Genomic DNA, 7,169 nt, shown 5'->3' on the forward strand with positions numbered 1-7,169 from the left:
CTCCATTTGGTGCTGCTGTCACTCCATTTAAACTCAGCATCCATGAAGAGATTAACACACAATCCGTGTTAATCCAATCAAAGTGAATTCCGTGACTTTTGCATACACTTCCAAAAAGATGCAAGGGACCACAAGAATGTCAGTGTTAACCAAGAAAGGGGCATTTCAGGATGGCCTAGGGGAGGTTTGATTGGACCTTATCTCTCCTGCCAGTCTTCACATTAACCCTGTATGCCCTGAACCCCTACATCAAAACTATGGTCTCCAAAAAAGTTTCCAGGAAGAAAAGAATCACCTGAATCTTCAGTTTGAAAAGTTTCCCTTGGTACCTGGCAAAAAATAAGCCAAAATGAACTCTGAGAACTTCTCTTAGTGAAATTATTAGATTTCAAAGATAATGATAAAATAATTAAGACTTTCAAGAACTCTCTACTTACAAACCCAAAGGAATTAGATGGAAATCAGACCTTTCAAAACCAAATACTAAACAATACCACCATGGATCAACCCTTGTAAGTACTCAATGGAGGAGAATTTGAGGAGATTGCAGTCAGGCTGCCCTTCAGCTATGAGTACAAGCGCACACTGCCTCCAACAGAGTGTAGGGGACTGTGTTCATAAGGAGTCTGCCAAGTGACACCATCAACCAAGCAGCAACTGGACAAGTCGGCCAAAGGCCTGAAGATGAGCATTTTAAAGGGTGGGTGTGTGTGCAAGACTGAGACAGACTGGGATGGGGTGGAAGACTACGAAACACATGCTATACACTGTGACCAATTAAATGAGTAAAAATACGGAAATAGAACAAATAAGAGGGAAGTAGAAAGAGCTTGTTGTATAGGCAATGGATGAGCATTACAATATACTGAAAAATAGTGTAGACCAGAGAGTAAAATGTTAGATAAGAAACAGGGACTAAAGTTATTGTTGAAAGCACAAATACACCAAGTAGAACAGAAATTCAGTCCTTGTAAATACAAGCCAGATATACATGTGTGTGGGGTGTGTGTATAAAGAACTCTGCACCTAGTAATTATGCAACAAATGTTTCCTTATAACCCTCCTAGCAACATGATAGGGCTGTTGGATTAGATAGAAGTTGCAGATAGTAAGTATTATTGTTTCATAGAGTTCTCTTTTGCATATGTACTAAGTGTAACTATTTCTGGACTGACTACAAAAATAATAAATTTGCTGTAAGGAAGATAGGCAATATTTAATGACTGGACTTATTTGTAGATTGCATGTGAAGTGCAGATTGAACATTGGAATTTGTTTTCATGAAGTCAGTGTAAGGCTAAATTTTAACAGAGATTCAAATTTAGCAAGTGAATGTTTGAAAGGATTATATTTGCTGTGCTACCCAAGAACAAAGAGCAGAAGGGAGACATGGGAAGAAACAACTTTATTTCTGTTTGCAGGGGTCCTTGGGGCATATTCTGTTTATACACCTCTGCCAGATAATATTGAGGAACCTTGGAAACTGACATGGAGTACCACACAAATGAAAATGGCAATGAAATGGCAAGTTCAGAATTTTATTAACTTTATGAATATTGACTAGTTCAATCAAGACGAAATTGGGGATGGGGGCTTATCTGGATTCTTGGGTCAGATCCCCAGCAGAGAGAGAGAGAGAGAGAGAGAGAGAGAGAGAGAAACAGGTCAACTGGCTGGCCCCATGATTCTTTTCTAGTGAGTGCTCATACTTGAAAATAAAACAGGTTTATATAGAGAATTATCTCCCTATAGTAAAATATAAAAATACAGATAGTTCAAAGACAGCATGAGTGTTAAACACTTGGAACATTAGCTCTTTTGTTGCATATTTCTTTAGGTGTTTCAACATTTTTTCATGCATTTGATATAGTGTTGAATACATGTGATATGCACATTATTTTAATTTTCTTATTAGTTATTAATCTTATATTAATCATTTTATTAGCATACATGTTGGTATATGTATGTTTGTGTATATACATTAGTCTTTGTGTGCCTATTAAAATGATATCATTTCTCAATGATACAATGTAAAGTATTTCTAAATTTCTTTTTTTGTTTTTCTATCACATATAATAATTTGAGTTACATTTGATCTTTATTGACAGAATTATTTCATCTTTTTTTCTGAATTCTCCCAGTGCCAAAACTGGTAACAATGTTCTCACTCCTTCCTTCTGACCGCCAACCATCTCCAACTGTCTGCCTACCTAATCCTTGAGTGTGCATGTTTCTGCTTTCTGATAATTCTTATATGTTATTTTAAAAATTCATTTTGAAATATTGTATATTTCATCTTTTTGCAACTTTTTTCTTGCTTGTTTTCTTTCATATGTTGGAAACTCTTACTATTTTACTTATAGTACATAATACTGTAAGTAAATGAATATGAACATTATACATACAATTCCTATATTAATGCTGTAAATTTTCTTGGACAAACCATTCAAAGAATGTCTTGGGGAACAGAAATAGGACCAATATTTTCTTCCTCAGTCTTCATACTCAAGAATTCTTATTGCTATAGTTTGTATGTATATCAACGAATGTAATATTGAAACTATGAAATATATACACAACTTGTACATATTGCAAAATTATGTTGATACACACAACACACACACACATACACATCCTCCTGTATATTTGAATTACACTGTCTATTGCTGTTGTAAATATAGCTACTCTTTCCCAGCGACAACGTCCATCAGAAGTTGTTTGTCCTGAATCACTTATTGCTCAACCTTCCTAGATAATTTGACTGTTTTTAATCTACTTTTCCCAATAACCCACATTATATTTCACCCTTGATCATGGTCGTGTTTACAACATATCACAGGATTTCCATTCTTAGAGCACGACTCCTAGTGATTTTCTAGAATCTGCCTCCTTTGGGGCTCTCCTCTCTCTCATCCTGTCTTTGTACTGCCCTCCTGCCACAGTCTTCTGTGCAGTTCTGCTGTTCTCATTTTCTTTGTTGCAATACTTCATATAACTTGTAGTTCATAGGCTTCTCTGTGACTCTTGGGTTTCTTTGAAGAAAGAGTTTATTATTGTGGTGATTGTTTTTGTTACTTAGTTTCCTGCAAAAGAGAATTGCTGGAGGAGTTTACAGTCCTTACTCCTTTTTAAAAGGATGTTAGAGAGTGAAAATATTGAAACACTGTATGGGTGTATGAAGATACTATAACGCAATTAACTGTAAGCTGTTGAATAATAGGGGAGCAGGGCAATAGACAAGAAGAAAGTGATAGGGGAGGTTGATCTAATTAAAATACAATATATACTTGTCTGAAATATCAAGACAAAACCCCCCTTGAACCACCAATATACATGTAAAAAAATGAAGGACAGGAAGATACAGGTCCTTTCCAGGAATGGGAACCAGTGGGAGGGGAAGGGCATAAGTAGAGGGTGAAGGAGGGAAAATATTGTGGATGCGTTTGTATGCACTATGTATATGTATTATACCATGAAAATAGTATAATGAAACCTGCGGAGATTGTTCTATGAAGTGGGGGAGGGAGGACGAAGGAGACTGATGAAGGGGTTACATGTAAAATATACTGTAAGCACATATGCAAATGTCACAATATATCCTTCCTGTGTAACTATTATATGCTAATAAAAAAATAAGTAAATCGAATTAATTTGCTAAAGTACATCACATTAGCATGTAATCTCTATGAGATCCATCATTCATTGATGAAGTAGCCATTTTTTAATCCTCCTCTCACCCCTAAATTGAACAAGAACCCGCCCCCCCCAAAGAACTTGTTTGACCTTATTGCATCTAGTTATTCCTGTGCGTTCTCAATCTCTATAAGCATTTGATAGAGAATAGTAATTCAAACCTTCTACTATTCAGTGGTCAACGTTGTTGACTGAAATCAACTTTCAACTAATCTATTATGCATGAAATGTTAGTTTCTAGAATGGGGATGTGAAATACATTTCAGTAGAAAGCCAATTCTGACCTATTTCTCAGCTTTATTCTGAAAGGACTGTGATTGTACCAGGCTTGGTAAGAGACAATATCAGACAGCCTTGTGAGACCCATCATAGAGAGGATTATTGGCACTTGTGGACAGAGGTTTTACCCTTTTACCAGATCAGAAGATTTTCAGTTGCCTTGGGATGCTTCGAAGGGTCAAGGTTTAAAGATAATATTTTTCAAAAAAAACTATTAACTTTATCTTCTGTATCCTTTTTCTACATTTTCTACATTTGCCATTGATTATTGAAAAAATTATTATTAATTTTTTGTTGTTTATAAAAGTAAAATTTTAGTTTAAATGAAAAATCACAAGAAATAATATAATCTGTCAGATGTCACAAACATTGAAAAATTTAGTAGCATTAATATTAACTGTTCTAAAATGTTTTTTATACATTTTTGTTTATATTGATATTTTGTCCTTATTATGGCAATGGTTTTGTTTTATTTTCAATGGAAAGAGTAAAAAAATTAATTCAGTCTTTCCTCTAGCATAAATGAGTGATATTTTTCCTTCATAGTTTATCCATGGTTTTCTCAATCACCTTCACAACTTGTTATTTATCATACCACGTAAATTTTTAGAATTGTTATTAGACTTGGGAAAGCCAACTATCTGTTTTCTTTCATGTTTGGACTATAAGGTTTCATTGTATTTCAGCATTTCTTGTGCACAGACTAGTTTCAAACTACTCTGGAATCAATTATACTCATAAAGTCAGTTTGCTGCTAGTGGTCACTTCTGATGTGTTCATATGAATCAGTCCTTTTCAGTAAATGGCTTAACAAATAATGCAAACACCTACTAATTACCTCCATTTAAAATTTCTCTCTTCCTCTTACAAATTACTTTGGGTAAATACACATTTTGGTAAAAATAAAGTGATTTATGTATAATTTCAAGATTTTTTGTTAAACTCACTTAAAATAAGTACATTTCAAATTATTTTTCTCTTCTTGTTTATTGCATTTTATACTGTATTTTTATCTGAATATGCTTTTTGCTTTTTACTATTTTTTAAATTTGTCAAATAAGATCCAAATTACAAGTCTATAATTTCCCCTTTATTTTATTAAAATGTCCCAAAACATTTTTTGAAATGCTACTATAGCCTTTTTAGAAATGCATAGGTTGGGGGCTGGCATAGGAGTGACTCAAGTGGTAGAGAGTCTGTCCAGCAAGCATGAAGCCCTGAGTTCAAACCCCAGTACCACACACGCACGCACACACACAAAATAAAAATAAAAAAGAGGAGGAGGAGGAGGAGGAGGAGAAGAAAATGTTTGGTTGGACTCAAAAGAGTGAAAACTTTGAAGCCCAATGATCATGTTCCCAAACGTAAAATACTCACAGTTTCTATTGTTTTTTAATGTTGAATCATTAGAAATTCAATTTTATCATTTTTCCCTAGGTGATAGTCATTTTTACAACTTCATTCAAACTTGTTTTGTTAAGAGTTGAAGCACATGTACAGAAATCACACAGAACTAAAGAACGGAGAACAGTAAAGTAATACTTGGTAGGAATAAAGATGGCAGGAGGAAGTAGAAGTCTCCACCTCTTCTGCAATTGTGGAAAGCAGCAAACAGGGACCTCGTTGGTGCTGGGAGTGTTGACCACATGCACAGCTGTCTGTGTCTGGGTGGCTCAGAATCTGGACAGAACTGGACCATCACAAGGCAGCTGGCTGGGGACCTTCTGCTCTACCTTGATAGAAATTGTAGAGTAACTGAAGCTCCCTCAGTCATTCCAGACCCTTGGTTGGTGTTTGCAAGCAGCCCCGTGGATAACAGTGGTAAAAGGCAGTTGACTGTGGGCCTTTGACAGCTAGGATAGCAGCATGGATTCTGAGTGTGGTTCCGGGACTCCAGGCTTGGCACAAAACTATTCTGGCTTTCTTTCTTGTGCCTGTAGTGTCAGCCTGAGGATCAAAGAATTATAGCTCCTTTGTGTCTTGATAAGACAAGAAATTTCTTTTAGGGAGGTATAGTGTGTATCTGCTTTACAGATCCTCATGTGGGCTGTAATTTTTCTTTCTGTAACTTTTCAAGTGCAGTCACTGCTTGAGCTCATTATTTTCTCTATGATAATATTTTATTGCAATGGCTTCTTTATCTTTCAAATATACCCCTTAAATATTGGTGTAATTAATCATGATGCACTGCATTTCAGGCATTGGCCAATTTCCCTTTTGCATTGGCAATGGGGACATTACTGTTTAAAGCCAGTACATCCTGGTCAAATACACAACTCCAATACTTCTCTAAAACAGTATCCTTTTTAGAACATCTTCCAGACTATGTTCTCTATCAGTCATGTTTTCATCAGAACGTGGACACTGCTATAAGTGTCTCTCTAGGAATAGCTTCAGAAAAGTGAATTTGGGTACACAGTGTTTAAATGGAGCAGTGATGGGAAGTTACCAGTAATTTTAGCCATCTGTGTTACAGAACTGGTGTTTTCAGGAAGACAATGAGAAGAATGGAAAGCCTGTGTCATCTATGTGTTCATGAAACACTATAGTGTCCCAACAGCAAACGCTTGCTTTGCCCTTCATTTCTGCCTCTAAATTGTATGACTTCCTCTCTGAGGCAGAATTAATTTTATAATTACATTGGGAAAGCATTCTGGGAACAGTACTTCCTGACTTCCCTTTCAGGAACAGGGTGGGATGATTCAGGTTTGAAGTGGGCATTTTCACTCATTCCTTTTTTCTTACTTAATCTTCAAGCAATGAGGAAAAGGTGACCCAGCAGTTTCAATACTTAGGTCCGTAGAGTACACTTCCAATTTCAGGTCAGAAAGAAAGCATTTAATTCTTTAGGACGTGGCTCACTTTCACCTCTGGAGTTCCCTTTTTTTTCATGCACTGTGTGGACCTGACTTGGCTTTGCTAAGTGACATGTGGTTAATAAAAAAGTGATCCATAACATTGCTTTTCCTAAACAGAGGTGTCCTTCTTTGTTTGTCCACACTTTTTTTCACATCAGAGTTCAACTGGTGTTTGGAAACTCCTCTCTTATTATCATGTCTAGCCTATCACTGGCAAAGTCTTCATACATGTACAGGGAATGTGTAGTTACGCTGTCTTCTAATTGCTTGCGAACCCGTTTCTCTCCCTTGTCTCTGAGGTTTTTTTAGAGTAGAGAATGTATCTTGTATTTGTACTCT

At 36.0% G+C, this 7,169-nt stretch overlaps 1 long non-coding RNA gene across 1 annotated transcript in view; it reads left to right on the forward strand.

Annotated features, from left to right (window-relative positions):
- Positions 1–1,336: 1,336 nt before the first annotated feature.
- Positions 1,337–7,169, forward strand: part of LOC141418500 (uncharacterized) — a 6,378-nt gene continuing 545 nt past the window's right edge. The window contains exon 1 of the long non-coding RNA XR_012443145.1: positions 1,337–1,524. This is a non-coding gene — a long non-coding RNA (uncharacterized lncRNA). The remainder of the gene's footprint in view (positions 1,525–7,169) is intronic.

The sequence above is a fragment of the Castor canadensis genome, chromosome 17 (assembly GCF_047511655.1).
Source record: "Castor canadensis chromosome 17, mCasCan1.hap1v2, whole genome shotgun sequence".
Classification (NCBI taxonomy): Eukaryota; Metazoa; Chordata; class Mammalia; order Rodentia; family Castoridae; genus Castor; species Castor canadensis.